The following is a 16,641-nucleotide window of genomic DNA, read 5'->3' on the forward strand; positions in this document are numbered from 1 at the left end:
GCCAAACAAGCATCAAACATATGTGTGTGTGTGTGTGTGTGTGTGTGTGTGTGTGTGTGTGTGTGTGTGGTCCAATCCAATTCCCGCTGGCCGGCAGCGAAATTATGGGAAAGTATAATTTGTATCAGACTTGGGTTTTAGTTGTGTTTTATTTGGACACCAACAGGCTCGGGCCCCAATGGTGTTTTATCATACAAACTAATACATAAATTAACGTCTAAAGAACAACAAAAAATTCCTTTTGATAACATCACGAGACACATTCTAGTTTGACAGCTTGCTCAGAACAGACGTGTGTCTTTTGAGCGCGTTTTTGACGGTGTTTTTTTTTTAACTTTCGCCGACGGCCGCGACGGTGGAGAGTGAGTGGACGGAGCATAGAACCGAGGATGGAAGGCCGTTCTACTGGAACGCGGCCATGAAGAAAAGTGTGTGGGAGAAACCGGACGGGTTCCAACCCAAAACGCAGGCGGCGACGGGCATGGAGGTGGAAAACTCCGAAGGAGGAGGAGAGGACGGGGCGAATTTCGTCCCGTGATCAAGGTTCGGCGCAGGAAGGCTAACGAGGAGATCAACGTCGGCGATGGCCAGGAAGTGGAGAAACTGCTCAGCAACAACAAGTTCAGCCCGCTAGCGGAGAAGAGCAACAACAACAACAATGCGAACCCAGCAGCAGAAAAACCACCCCGTGGTTCCAGCACCCGGCAATTCGGCCGGGAGAAGAAGCAGCCGCCGCTGGTGGTGAAAGAAATGAGCTTCACCCGCCTTGCGAAGGTGATGTCGACATGTGATGTCCAGCCGGAACACAAACTGACGCGGTACGGCACCAAAATTACGTGCTTCTCGAGCGACGACTTCGACACGGTGCAAGCCCACCTGAAGAAGAACAAGGTGCAGTTCTACACGCACGGAAAGCGCAGTGCGAGACCGCACCGGGTAGTAATGCGAGGTCTCCCGAACGCGGAACCAGATTACATCAAGGAGCTGCTCAAGACGGAACATCAGCTGGACGTCTTGGCAGTACACGCCATCAGGCGGAAGCAGCAGCTTCCCGCCATCGATGAGACGCCTTTCATCGTGCTCTTCCCCAAGGGGCACACCAGTTTGAAGGAGTTGAGTAGCAAGGTAAAGAAAGTGGGACCAGTCGTCGTCCGGTGGGTGGCCTACCGGAACAAAGAACCGCACGTGACCCAGTGCAAGAACTGCTTGCAGTTCGGTCACGGAACCAGTAACTGCCATCTCAAGCCAAGGTGCAGCAGCTGTGGGGGTGCCCACAGCACGGAAAAGTGCAAAGCAGAAGAAACGCAAGCCAAGAAGTGTGTCAACTGCTCCGGATCCCACGAGGGTCTGGACCGCAGCTGTCCCAAACGTGCGCAGTTCATCCAGTCGAGGCAGCAGGCGTCCAAGCCGAAGCCGCCAGCATGGAAGAAGGAGAAACAGACTCCGGCAGGAGCCGCGTTCACCGCGGCGGATTTTCCTCCGCTACCTGGAGCGGTGCCGTCCGTCGGGACGGAAGAAAAACATCCTCGTCCCGCAGGAAGAAGTCGAGAAGATACTGGCGCCGGCGCCGGTGCAACCCCGAAGGAGCAACAAGGCGAACGGAAGCTGTACAGCGAGTCGGAGCTGTGGGCCATTTACCGAGAATACCGAGTACGCTTGAGGCAGTGCAAGACACCCGAGGAACAGATCGATGTGATCGCACACTTGTTAACGCATGGCGCGGGAAAATGATCATCTTCTACAGTTACGTTTTTTTTTCTCTTTTATTATTTTTGTACCATTGACCCTCGGTCCTAACCTGGTCGTAGCACCTAAAAGGACCTAATAAAAATAAGTTATGAAAAAAAAAAAAAAAACATCACGAGACAAGTAAAAATCGAACAAAGAAGCGACAAAATTGAACGCTCGGTGTAACCCTGTCAGTGCACTGTACATTGCATAATTTGTCTGACGGATAGGGACACGTAGGAATGGGGAGTTCCGAAAAGTCCGAATGGGGGCGAAAATGTCCAATCTACGGAGAATGGCCGGACACTGCACTCTCGAGGTCAAAACGTCGGCAACTAGGAGTGATCGGCACACATTTCGTCGTACTGCTAGCGTGTCCAGGTTGATCAGCTCACAGCGGCTTTCTTAGCTAAGCAGTCGAAAGGGATCCCGCCAGGGTAGAGATCGAAGGGCATATCGGATGAACCTTCGCTGCACACTCTCGATTCGCGCTACGCTGTTCTCGTAGTACGGACTCCACACAGAACAGCAGTATTCTAGTGTGGAACGGACCAACGCACAATAAAGTGCCTTCAAACAGTAGATATCAGTAAAGTTTTTGGCTGTACGGAAGACAAAACCTAGTTGCCGCGATGCTTAGGAGACGATGTAGGAGATGTGCTGCTTGTATGTCAGCTCCGTGTCGAGGAGCACACCCAGGTCCTTAACGCAGTTCTCACGAGGAATTGAAGTGCCGCAAATCTGGTATTCGAACTTAATCGGGTTAAGTTTTCTGGAAAAAGAGATAACGGAGCATTTGGTTGGATTAACGACCATTCGGGTAATTTTGCACCATTCCGCGAAGTTGATCAGTTGTTGTTGGAGAACTTGAGCATCAGATGCATTGTCAATCCGGCAGTAGATTTTCATGTCGTCCGCGTACGACAGGCGTGGAACCGAGATAGAGTAGTTACAGTCGTTGTAGTACAGTAGGAATACAAGTGGTCCCAAGTGACTGCCTTGTACAATTCCCGAAAAGGAATCAAAGACAGCGGACAGCCAATCACCGAAGGCATAAAACCGTGCTGGTCGTCGCTGATAAGGTTCTTGCAGAAGAAAAACACCGGATCCATGACCGCCAGCTCGAAGAGTTTCGAAGTGGCGCACAGTGCTGAAATCCCACGATAGTTGTCTGCGTTCCGCTTGTTCCCGTTTGTTTGTGCACCGGAAACAAATATGCGTGCTTCCAGAGTTTTGGGAAGGAGCTGGTGGAGAGGGACAAGCTGAAGAGATGTCCGAGAGGTTCTAGAAGCCCGTCGATACATTTTTCAGGACTATCGATGGAACTCCGTCCGGACCTGCAGTGTTGGATGACTTGAGTTTGGTTGCGGCTTCCAGAATCTGCGAGCGATCGATTGTGATGCGGTTCAGGGCCAACCCGTTTGGAAGGACATTGTTGGCAGCAGGGGTGATTTGTTATTGTGACAGATCCTCTTGTGTGAACATGCTCGAAAATTTTGCGGCAAACAGCTGGCAGATATCCTCCGTATTCGAAGCTGTCTTGTCGCCAAGGAACATCGACGACGGCAACCCGATTTCCTTCAGCTGCTCGTTGATGTACTTCCAGAATCCTTTCGGATTGGACTTAAGCTTCTTCTGGGTACGTACTTCATGATCGACATGCCACTGTTTGCTCATCCTTTTGTAGCAACTGTTTAGTCACACGTAGTAGTTGTGCAATGGTAACGTTCGACGTTTTGAGTACTTTTTCAGTGCCGACCTCTTAGCAGTCTTGACTCTCCTAAGTTCGCTGGTTTGCCATGGAACACGGTCGTTCGTAACTGGTTTCTTCGGGACATGCCTGTCGATGACATAGCCGATAATATTGGTGAAGGTCTGCACAGCATCGTCAAGATTGTCCTTGTCAAGTGTGTTCTCCCAGTCAATGCTCCGAAGTAGTTCTAGCATGCTGGGAACGTCGAATTTGCGATAGTCATAGCGGACTTCACAAATAATGGGCGTATATTCGCTGGCTAAATGAACAGGCAAAAATAGGTGCAGCGGTGGATGGTTCCGGAAATCCTTGACTAGCGGTGCCGGGGCGATGACTATCGGGGGTGCAATATCTGGGCAGCTGACGAAACAAAGATCTACACAGAAAAAAATTGTGTAAATTTGGAAGCTTAAATTTTGGAAGGTTGAATATTACCTCTTTCATGATATAATTTTACCTCAATTTAGACTGAAAAAGTGACATTACACCAGAAAAGTGGTAAAATTATGCATTTCCAGAGGTAAAATTACACCTTTTTTCTGACATAAAAGATGTACCCCTTCCCAGATGTAATATTACCATGATTTTTTTTCTGTGTAACCGCACGTTGTTTTCGTTCGGGAACTGCTGCAGAAGTGCACTGCTATAGTTGTCTAGGAACTCTGTTACGAGCAATTCCAGCCCAAAACAGGATTTTTTAAAGTACTTTTTTCTCGACCCTCTGCGATTTCTATGAAACTTTGTAGACATGTTATCCTACGCTTATATAAGCCATTTTTGTGTATATGGAGCCAGTTACACTCGATAATGACATTCGAGAAGGGCGTAAGTGTTTTAAATATTTTTGTATTTCGTAATTTAAATATTGCTGTATCTCAAAGCCGTTGCATCGTATCAAAAAGTGGTCAAAAACAAACTTGTAGGAAATTTGACGGGCTTTCCGAAAAAAAATACACTGAAAGAAAAAAAACACTCCACTTTAATGAGATTTTTTGATTTTTCAGTTTAAAAGTCAAATTTGAAGGTGAGCCCACGATTTTTTTTTGTTCAAAATTTTTGAGAAAATAGCCTAAGATGTTACAAAAAGACTCATAAAAAATGCAGGATGGAGAAACTCACCTAAAAAAATACAAAAATCATTTACTGAAATTGTTTTATTCAAAAATGCTCTAAACGTTGTGTAAACCGAACACAAGAGTCGATTCTCCAGACAATTTTACATAAAAGTCTCCATATTGACCATTAACCTAGGTCCAATCCTCGTGAAGTTACAGCGGTTTTAAAAGAAAACTAATCCACCTATGTGGTTGGAGCCTTCCTCACTCACTTCAACAATGGCTGTACACAAATTTCATCTATTTTTTTAGATACGGAATAAAAAAGTCCATCAATATCACTTAAGTGGCCATATCTCTTGACAGGGTTGCCAGATCATCAATGTTTTGAACTCGTTGGAAAAGTCTTTTGATAACCTACCAGCGGTTCTCAACCTGGGGTACATGTACCCCTGGGGGTACCACGAGCGGTCTCAAGGGGTACCGGAAGACAAACCCCGTAATGGCGAACATTTGAATAATATCCCAGACAAAAATTTTGAGAGAAGCAAAAACCAACAGATTAGAAACAAAAAAATAACGCAACAATTTTTGCAGGTTATTTTATTCACTTCGTTTTTGCAAATCGATTATCATTAAATTTGAAAAAACAACTATTTTGCTTTATAGAGCATTCTACGTGCGTATGTATTGCGTGTACGTACACGAAAATAAAGTTAGGTTAAATTTTGTCAGCCAGCAAAACCAAATGATGCGCTAGTGTGCGTACGCGAAACGTCATAAAGCTATATTCAGGGTGACCACTCAAATCCCTTTTTCAAATTCCCGACTTTTTCCCGACTATTTTCCAGACTTTTTCCAGACATTTACAGAAAGCTCAAATAATAGGCATTTCTTATCTAAATAATGATTTCAAACAAAAACTCTCTAAAAGAAAAGTCAATATAAACCACCGATAAAAAATTATAAATTAATATAAAAACATCCAACTATTGGCAATTTTTGTAAACACAGAAACTGAACAAAAACAGTTTTTGATACTTCGTTTCAACTGGAAATGGCAAAAAGTTAATGATAACTAAGTTTAAACTTTTATTCCTATTTCTACCACTTATTTTAAGCAAAATGTATGAAAAGAAAAAAAGTTTAAACAATTTTGCAATAACTCACTATTTTAATTTTTTCCTCATGTTTTCAAAACGTAAAAAAGTTTTTCAATGTCAGATTTTATTCGATATTTAAGTTTTCCGAAAACTGAAAAGCTAGTTTTATTTATAGAAAATAATTTACTTAAACTCACAAAATAAGTTCAAAGACAACATTTGGAAAAAAATATATTTGAAATTGCTCAATGAACAATTCAAAATATTAAAAAAAATATTATTGCCAAACTCAAGTTGGGATCAGTTTTCAAATATTCAATCTATGTGACAAAATGAAATAGAATCATTACTCTAAGCTGGTCATCAGGCTCTATTTTTATACTAGTTTTTCATTACCTTTATCTTTTGTTTATAAACAAAAATGAATAGAAATCATTAGATTCATCTGAAAAATTATGAAAATCTGTGTCAACTGCATTTAATATTTATTAAGATTTTGACTGTCTTAAACAGCTTTTCCATACTCAAATATATTGAAATTGTGAAAAGATCCTTAAATTTAAAGTAATTTACAAAAGCAGAATTGAGTGAATTTAATTTGAAATTGAACAAAATATTACAAAATTATTCAAAAGTTAAAATTAATTTTCAAACAAGTATGCTTGGAATTCCCGACTTTTCCCGACTTTTTGACAACAAATCATAAATTCCCGACTTTTTTCCGATTTTTGGCGGATTTTGGCGAATTCCAGACTTTTTCCCGACTTTCCCGATTTCCCGACTTGAGTGGCCACCCTGTATATTGATTGATTCATACAAAATGGGGGCTGTCTATACACAAGTAAAAAATATTTAAAATATTTAAATGAGAAAAATCGCTTGCATTTTATTATTTTAAATAAAGTGTACCGTTTTTTTAGATTTTTGCTCATTTTTTCTTTAAATTTTTGTCTCATATCTGTAAAAGAAAGAAAGAAACTACCATCTCTTAAACAAATTCAATAGGTTGGTAAAAGATTCTAATGTTTCATAATTTAACATTATATTTTCGACCTGTCTTTTAGTTTTGCCAAAAATTAAACTTAGGAAAAAATGTTTTTATTGTAATGTTACCCAATAAGGTACCTAATTTTTTAATTGATATTATCTTGGAAAATATGGATCTCATTTTCAATGTTACAAAAAATGTGTGATTAAGTGATTTTTTTTTCTTAATTTTTCTATTTCAATTTCAAGATCAAGACTTTTCTTCAAAATTATCAAACAAAACGCCTTTTCGAAATATTATCGTGGTGTTGTTTAAAAGGTTTAAATGTTCAATGTTCAAAAAAGCTGTACCGTCATCTGGGGCGAAACGGGACACATGGGGCGAATTGGAACAGCTGTTTTAGCCTTGTTACTGTACAATATTTGGATATTTTTTAATAGTTTCGGATAGAACAGACACAGAACATCTGTAAAAGTGCATCGTTTTCCAAATTTCAAGCTTTTAAGTGTTCTAAAAACTGCTGTCCCTATTCATACTGTAGTCCCGATTCGCCCCAGATGACGGTAATAGTAGTTTATGAAACAAGTTGCAAAAAGAGGATTTTTTCAGCACGAGTCGTACATTTATCCAACGAGGTTCACCGAATTGGATAAATTCGACGAGTGCTGAAAAAATCAAGTTTTGCAACGAGTTCCATACAACATTTTTTGCAATTCCAAAAAACACCCATTGAGTGAAATTTTAAGTCAAATTTTCATGTATTTGTCAATAGTTCGTTTAAATCAAGACAATGTTGAAAAGTGTTACTTTTCGAAACAAGTGCTGAAAAGTTCAACTTTTCAGCACCCATTTCAGTGCGTAAAAGTAGAACTTTTCAGCATTTATTTTGAAAAGTGTTTCTATTCGATTCTGTTATTTTTGGTACTGAAAAGCAGGCTATTTCGTCGTTCAAGAATTACAGTAAAAGTAAGTAGTTTCACGACGGAATTGCAAAAAGATTTTTTTAGGAATGCAAAATATTTGATTTTTTTAATTGAAAATAGTTACAACTTGAAAACTTAACTTTATCAAAAAGTTTTTAAGTAAAATTTACAATATTTTCAATCGAATCGAAGAAAAGTAGGGAAGGTGGGGCAAGAGGAACAATCGCTCGTATGGCCATAATTTTTTACAATTTTGATGTTTCCAGTATGAGGAATTGTTGCTAGCAATGCGATTAGCTGATTCTACTACCACATAACCGCCAAAACAATGTAAACGCCACGAGGCATAAGATTGAATGAAGTTTTTTTTCAAAACCTTTGTTTTCTTATAATATTTGGAAACTACAAAATAAGGCTTACCCAGTACTTGTTTTAAAATAATTTTAGACACAAACTTTAACTTTTTAACAATATTTTTGGATTTTTTTAATATACAAAAAAATATTTTTCACTTTTAAGTGTTTTTGAAAAACCCTGAGTCAATGCGGTTTCAAAAACACCCAGGAAGCAAAAAAAAATGGCGAAAACATTTCATGTTGAAAAACTAAGGGGTACCAGCAGGTTAAGCAAAACGAAAAGGGGTACCTAGCCAAGAAAAGGTTGAGAACCGCTCTAACCAATGATAGGTCGGATGGTGGATCCGGACATAGTTTACATACATTTAAGTGAGATCCGGCTTCCAAAAAGTACATCAATAACACTCAAGTGGCTATATCTCGAGACAGGGTTGCCAGATCTTCAATGTTTTGGACTCGTTGGAAAGGTCTTTTGATAACCTAACCAACGATGGGTTGGATGGTGGATCCGGACATAGTTTACATACATTTAAGTGAGATCCGGCTTCCAAAAGTACATCAATATCACTTAAGTGGCTATATCTCGAGACAGGGTTGCCAGATATTCAATGTGTTGGACTCGTTGGAAAGGTCTTTTGATAACCTAATCAATGATAGGTCGGATGATGGACCCGGACATAGTTTACATACATTTAAGTGAGATCCGGATATATGTGAAAACACATTTTTATACTTAACTTTTGAACTACTTATCGAAACTTCAATCTGTATAAAACTCGATCTATGGGACACTAAACCAAGTCGAATGCAACAAGTTCGGGTCAAATCGGTTCAGCCAGTGCCGAGAAACATGAGCTAGTTTGTTGGTCACATACATACATACACACACACATACACACAGACATTTGTTCAGTTTTCGATTCTGAGTCGATATGTATACATGAAGGTGGGTCTACGACGTTTTTATACAAAGTTCATTTTTAGAGCAGGATTATAGCCTTACCTCAGTGAGGAAGGCAAAAATGTTGAAAAAATTGGGTTTTTGATGGTTTTTGACAATTTTTATATGACAGACTTGATTTTTCAGTCTCGAAAATATTTTTATCGGAAAGCAAAATATTTAAAAAAAAATTCAAACCAAGACTAACATTTTAAAGGGCGTAATATTGAAAGTTTGGCCATTTTGAAATGTTAGTCTTGACTTAAAAATATTTTTTTCGAAAAAATCGGAAAGTTTCGCAAATGTTTCATATATTAACATAGAAAATCGGACCATTACTTGCTGAGATATCGACATTGAAAAATGGTGGGTTGTTTGGGTGAGACTTAGAAAACATTAATTTTCCTGTTTTTAAACCTTTGCATTGCAATATCTCAACAACTAAAGGACGTATCAACAAAGTCCAAAAAAGCAAAATATAGAGAATTTTCTCAGCTTTTCAAAAATATTTTTTCCAAAAGTATGCAAACATGTGCGCTAATTTAAAAAAAATGAAAAACTGCGACTATTTTCAAAAAAGTCACCTAAATATGGATTTAACTTGAAAACGGTGCACTTTATGAAAATTTCACTGAAGTACTTTTTGATTGCAAATTTGATTTTACATCGAAAAATGAAGTTGAAAAATTTTTGCGACCAATAATTCGATTTTTGAAAAATCTGTATTTATTTAAAAAAATAAAAATAACTCTGTCAATGATTTCTTGCACAACCTGGAAATTTCTGAAAATTTGGCATTTTATGTCCTCTAAAACATATCAAAAAATAATAAAAAAATAAAAATAGTGTTTTTTTTGCAAATCAAGTTTTAGTGATAAAAAGTTAAATAAAAAAATCACCAATTTTTTTTACCGTGTATCATTCTTTTCCAGTGTAGTCCGTATCCATACCTACAACTTTGCCGAAGACACCAAATTGATCAAAAAATTCCTTCAAAAGATACAGATTTTTGAATTTTCATACATCATTTTTGTATGGACAGCTGCCAAATTTGTATGGAAAATTATATGGACAAACTAATGATGCAAAATGGCTTCTTTGGGCACACCGAAGGCATCAAAAAAGTTTCAGTCGGATTAAAAAATACAAAAATTAAAATTCTAAAAAGAAGACCGATTTCGTAGAGAATTGCTCATCAGTTTTGTTTTTAACGTGAACTGGGTTCAATTCCCGCTGACTGAAGTGTTTTTTTTTGCTTTTATTTTTTTGTGGAAAACTGCAGCTTGTAATGAAGCCAAATTTTTCAAAACATATGCCCATAGCACAAAGGACATTACCAAAAGTTCTCTGGTAAATTGAATGACTTTTCTAGCAAGCAAAATGCTGCTTTCCGGAAGTCTGATACACTTTGTGAAATGTTACCAACCGTGGACCAAGCACTCCTCCAGTACTTGTCCCTATTAACCTTAAGCTTTCCGTAATTGATTGCACTGCACTTACTGGCTGGCCGCAATTTGCTGAGTGACTCGTAAATAATTTCCGTCCAACAAATGACAACGGGTTTCGAACCAGAACCTCGAAACAGCAGAAAGATAGTCTTCCTTAATGTTCGATGCATCAACACATCGATTACAACTTTTAAAACAAACACTCATTTCATAATACGAGAAAAATGCAAGAATAACATCAAAGTGTCACACTCACACATGAAACGCAACAGGAGAGAAAAAAAGCAAGGCCCACCACCAACACTGAAAATATGCCACACTTTTTATTCAAGTGCCCAAACACTTAAATGATTTAATAAAAACACATCGTAGATCTAATTGGTTTTTGTTTCAACATAAATCCAAACCACTTTCAAATGCAAGTGTTTGGGCGGTTGACTTTTTGGTATTTTTTAACATGTTATTTTCATTCGGGTGGCTCAAGCTTTTCAAGTGTTTTGCACATGAATTTGTCCCACCGTCTTGAACTATTCAAAGTGATGAGCAAAACACTTGAAAATGATCTTAAGATCTACCCAAAATAGGCACTATTCAAAGTCAACGTGATTATCCACATGAATTTAATGTGTTTCACTGACTGATTTTTGCGCGACTTTCATCGAAGGCTAGAAGCGAGGCAAGAACGAATAGCACAAAAACACTCCCGTCTTCAACTGGCCGGCCGGCGCAGTGGTAGCGTGCACGACTAGCAAGCGAGAACCTGTAAATCGCTTGTACGTACTTTTATTTTTCAACGCCATTTAAAATTCAAGTGTTTGGCTATTGACATTATTTTATGGCCAATCACCGAAATTTCAAGTGTTTTGCGATTGATATTTGAGTGCTCTGTACAGCAGGGCCAGATCATGTGTATAACACTTCGTTGAGCTGTGTAAGTTTTGCTCAGTGAAGTGTGTGGAGCAGCTGTTCTTTTTTTCCCCCAGCCTTGACGTCGATATAGCAGTTTATTTTTGTTCGAGCTTTCGGTGAAGCCGAGGCGTCGCGTCCACCTGTTCAACCTGTTCATAGGACAGGTGATCATTATGATTTCTTTCTGAAGAAGGAATTAAAATATGTTCATCAAAATAATTGAACGAACATGCCAACTCTTCTTGGAATCATGAAACAGCCAAGCGCATTCGTATCCATAGAGCTCTCAATTAAAATCTAACGCGCACTGAAAATCCTCCCAAGCAGCCGCCAACCTGTTCGGATTTCTCCATGCACGAGTTCCCATACAACGCATCTAAAAATACACAGAAGGCCCCCCTATTTGTACACGCTGGACGGTATGAATGTGGTAGTTCAGGGTGTGCATAAAAGCTTTTGGACAGTCGACATAAAAGCGCGCGAGCCGAGACACGAGCAGGGAGAGAGCAAAGTTCAAAGAGAGAGAGAAAGCTCCATATTTTGCTCTCTCCCAGCTCGTGTCTCGGTTCGCGCGCTTTTATGTCGACTGTCCAAAAGCTTTTATGCACACCCTGAACTACCACATTCATACCGTCCAGCGTGTACAAATAGGGGGAGCCTTCTGTGTATTTTTGGATGCGTTGTATGGGAACTCGTGCATGGAGAAATCCGAACAGGTTGGCGGCTGCTTGGGAGGATTTTCAGTGCGCGTTAGATTTTCATTGAGAGGTCTATGGATACGAATGCGCTTGGCTGTTCCATGATTCCAAGACGATTTGGCGTGTTCGCTCAAATATTTTTGTAAAACTTTTTTAATTGTTATGAATAGTAGAACTGCTGAAACTGCTGAACTGTGTTGCTTCCAAAAAGCGTTTTTAACTGAAATAAAGTAATAAATAGCTGGCAAGCAAGTTCATCGAAGGATTTGCAAAATAATTTGGAAGAAAATAAAACAAAATATTTAACCTACCAAGCATACAATAATTTCCTTTACGTGTTATTTGTACAAAAACAAAAATCAAAATAAAGCTTAAATAAGCTGTCGTACTAATGTCTACTTGGTTTGAATTCTTGAGTATTGGTTAATGCAAAAATAAACGTTAAACGTCCAATCGATTGCACGAGTTTTTGTTAAATGAAACATTTAATTTTCATCGATATGTTTTTTCTTCCTTCTAGTTTTTTAGAGAAATTTTGAAGAGAAACGTAAAATACAATTTTTTAGGCCTAATTGTTTTGATTTCAGGATTAGAACGGTCAACATCAGGAATGTTTGCTTAGTGAGATTTGAAAATAATGAATAATTTTTGCTCTAACCTAATCCAATGGAACATAAGAGAAGTCATTCTAAAGAAAACTCCAGGAAAAAACTTGTGGTTGGATTACGCCTCAAGTTTTGATTTAGTTTTTTTTATTTAAAAAACAAGCTAATTATTGAAAACTGCAATGTAAAAAGCATGTCAATTTTACACTTCTTAAAGAATGATCATTGCTGTTATTTGAAAAAGTTACTATTTCAATTGAAATCGTGTGATCAACAATTCTCACAACAATATTGCTAACATAATCTAATTCCTCTTTATTATGTATAAAATATATTTTTTAAATTAAATTGAGCTAAAAAACTTGAAAATTAGTGAAAAGATTGTTTGAACAGGTAAACATTTTGGCCACGCGTCGCCTCTCAAGTGACGATTTGAGGTTCGAAGGTTTCTCTCCCTATTTATTGTGACATTGGATGGCAGAGTTTCAACCAAGTTTCAACCGTCCTGGCCACCGGAATAAAGTTTTTTGTTTCTCTGGCCGCCATCCAGGACATAGTCCGCTGTCCGAAGTTTCTTAGTTGGAGTTGGTCGAGAAAAGGTAGGGAAAAAAAAGTAAATCTTTCCCAGTTCCTGAGGGGAACACCCGTGAAGAGTAACGGGACCGGCATTTACAAAGCGGATTCAGTGGCAGTTTTTCACTCAACTAATGTTAACATGTTTAGGTTAATGTTAACATTCCATAGGTCGCCTCCCGAAGGTGTCGTGATAAGGTCCAGTTTGTGACGATACACTACCTTCCCTTTACTAAGCAATCGAATCCAGAAGGGAAAAGATCACCAGTTGTGTTGGTCCGAGCCGGGATTTGAACCCCGATCTACCGCTTACGACGCGGAAGCGTTACCACTAGGCTACGTGGCTCGGTCAGAAAAGGTAGGGTGGCCAAGATTATCCAACTCCGATCACATGCTGGTCCGAACAAAGCAAAATCATGACAAACTCAGTGGACTTTTCTTTTGTTTTGAGACCTGCCGCTTGAGACCATATTTCGGGAGTTTTGTAAAATTTAGTAGATAAAATTATTTACTTTCAAGCATATTAAATATTTCATATAAATTTTCGTCAAAGTGAGGCCTATTTTTCAACATTTTCTGAGTTTGTGTTTGTATTTTCACCAGCTGGTCTTGACAGATACATGACATTGCTTGGCAGTTTTCACCGAGGACGCAACGCGTTTTGGCTGCGTTGCTATAAAATTTCATACAACTTTGCACCGGTTCGGAACCGGTTTGACAAGAATTCAGCAGCAAGAATCAGGAATTCTGGAGTTATGAAAATGGACCCTAAATGCCAATATAATGCTGATTTAATGGTTACTTGGGTATTTATGAAATAATCCATGTTTTGCCTTGTTTAATGTTCAAATTTGTATCCGGGCAATGTGTTGCTGTATTTTCATGACAAATTGTAAAAAGAAAAGATTTATTTTCGAACGTATCGGGGTTTCCAGCTGGGATTTTGGAGTAATTTCAAAGAATGCTAGAAATCTGGTAAATTTGGTTTGATTTTTGTTTGGTGGAGGTCAAATATGGGTCAAATATGATTAGTTAGAGTCCCCAATGTTGAGATGAACAACCCTGTAGTCGTCATCGAGTCGACCTAGTCGGCCGAACCCCCTGTCGACCTCACGCGCAGCTGTCAGAGCTGAAAAACAACAACAACAAGTGTGTTGCGTCATCCGTTTTAAAAGCACGCGTTCAATAAAGATCTCCAGTTTAGTAAACAACTTACGCGTTTTTCTTCGGAACAAATCCGACCAATCTGCCACTCTTATGAGCCCAGGTTGCGCGAGTGCCGAAAAGTTGTTTTTCGCGGCGTTTTAGTGAGTGAAGTTTGGAAGTTGGTGGAACGGATTGAGGATGGAGACCAACGGCGTTGTTGCGGGGGTGCCACTCTTCGTTGGCTCGAACTTGGCTCGAACTACCGGTCGTGGAAGTGCCGGATGCTGGCCGTGCTGGACGAGCACGAGCTGGAAGAATGCATCCAGCAGGAGGCGGCGGAAGTGGAGGAGCTGAAGGTGAAGGAGGAGGACACGGCGGCGCAGAAGGAGGTAAAGTTGAAGGCGGCGGAGAAGAGGAAGAAGAAGGAGAAACGGTGCCGGTCGTTTCTGCTTTTGCGGCTGGATGACGACCACGTCGAGCAGGTCCAGGACAAGTCGACGCCGAGGGAGATTTGGCTGGCCCTGACTGCGATGTACGAGCGGCAAAGTTTGGCGAAACGTTTGCACCTGAAGCAGGAGCTGATTCTACTGCGCCAGGGGGGCGACACTCTACGGGAGCACTTCACGAAGTTTGACCGGATCATTCGTGAGTTGAAGTCTACTGGAGCGACCATCGATGAACTCGACGTCATCTGTCACCTGCTGTTGACGGTGAATCCGAGGTTCGAGATGGTGGTGACGAGCATTCAGACGGTTCCGGAGCGAGATTTATCGCTGGAATTCGTCAAGTGCCGTTTACTCGACGAGAAGACGAGGAAGAACTCCAGCGAATCGGTCGGTGTGAAGACGGGGGAAGCGGCTTTCTCGGGAACGAGTGCGCTGAAGTCGCAACAGCAGAAAAAGAAGAAGGCGTTCAAGTGCTTTGTTTGCGGAAAAGAGGGCCACAAAGCTGCAGACTGTCCGGAGAAGAAGTCCGACGCGACGAAAGCGAGCGCACGCTACGGGTCGAGTGACGACGAGGTGTGCTTCGTCGGCGTGGAGAAGCTTCCGGAGCTGCGGGAGGTGAGCTGGATCGTGGACTCTGGTTCATCGGAACACATCGCCAAGGATCGTGAGTAGTTCGAGGAGCTCGTGCCGCTGAAGAACCCGGTGACAATCGCCGTTGCCAAGAAGGGGGAAGTCGATCGTTGCTGAGCATCGTGGCGTGATCCGTCTGACCTCAGCCGTGGACGGAAAGACGATCCCGATCGCGCTGAAGGACGTTCTGTACATCCCGGAAGCCAGCGCGGACTGAAGGTGGTGTTCAGTTCGGGAACAGTGAGCATCAAGCAGGAGGAGAGAACTGTGGCGATCGGAAAGCAATCGGAGAGGCTGTACCTGTTGGTTCTACACGAACGTGGACCAGGTCGCGTGCCTGAAGATCCGGAGGGATGCTCCGAGGGCTCCGAGGGCCGAACCCCCCTGTCGACCTCACGCGCAGCTGTCAGAGCTGAAAAACAACAACAACAAGTGTGTTGCGTCATCCGTTTTAAAAGCACGCGTTCAATAAAGATCTCCATTTTAGTGAACAACTTACGCGTTTTTCTTCGGAACAAATCCGACCAACCTGCCACTCTGCTCATCACCCAAGGTATATTCATAAGAAGTTTGAGTGATAGCAACATAAATGCACCGAATTTCTGTGACTTTTTTGAACAAATATCCCATAAAATCGAAAAATAATCTTCTAAAAAAGTTGTAAGTTGCAGTTGTGTTTTCTCCAAATTGAAACAAAATGTCATTTATTTTTAGGTTGGGGCACTTGAAAGACGTGTTGATGAACAATCGCATTTTTGAAATTGGTTTTTTTGTAAGTAGGTCGAATACCGATGCATAAAAAACTTTGTTTACCAATGGCTCTTACGTCTTTTTGAAAACTAATCCAAGATTTAATTAAATAAATCCTTATACGTGAGGACAGCAGGCGTATTGTGAGCCAAGAATCCAAGAATGATAGAAGCAAAAAAAAACATTGTAGTTCGGACGGTGTCGAAATCATCGCAACTAAATTTGAGGAATTAGCCGCTTTGCAGCAGATCAAACTTTGTAATTTTCTTACACTTTTCAGTTTTATACCTTCCAGAAATCCTTTTCCTACTCCTTGTGATCGTCCTTCACTAGAATACAACGTATCAACAAATTTTATTCATTTTAATTCATATTTTTTACTCAATAATGTATCGCACTTATTGTTTAGTGTTACTAACAAGATTAATTGCATTTTCCTGCTCGCTCCGTCGGAATCCAATTCTGCCTTTTACTATGTGTCGTTATGGCTCTACCCTGCGGGTTAGCACAGACATTCACTTAATTTTTTTCAAGCAGATATACATTCGCGATTAAACGCCAGTTTCCTACAGTGTTCAGTTAATTTTTGC

The 16,641-nt window shown here is 40.3% G+C and overlaps 1 protein-coding gene across 1 annotated transcript in view; it reads right to left on the minus strand.

The window, feature by feature from the left end:
* The window catches only part of LOC6052975 (60S ribosomal protein L13a), a 45,794-nt gene that overhangs the window by 15,861 nt on the left and 13,292 nt on the right, over positions 1 to 16,641 (minus strand). The window lies entirely within an intron of this gene.

This window comes from Culex quinquefasciatus, chromosome 3 (assembly GCF_015732765.1).
Source record: "Culex quinquefasciatus strain JHB chromosome 3, VPISU_Cqui_1.0_pri_paternal, whole genome shotgun sequence".
NCBI lineage: Eukaryota > Metazoa > Arthropoda > Insecta > Diptera > Culicidae > Culex > Culex quinquefasciatus.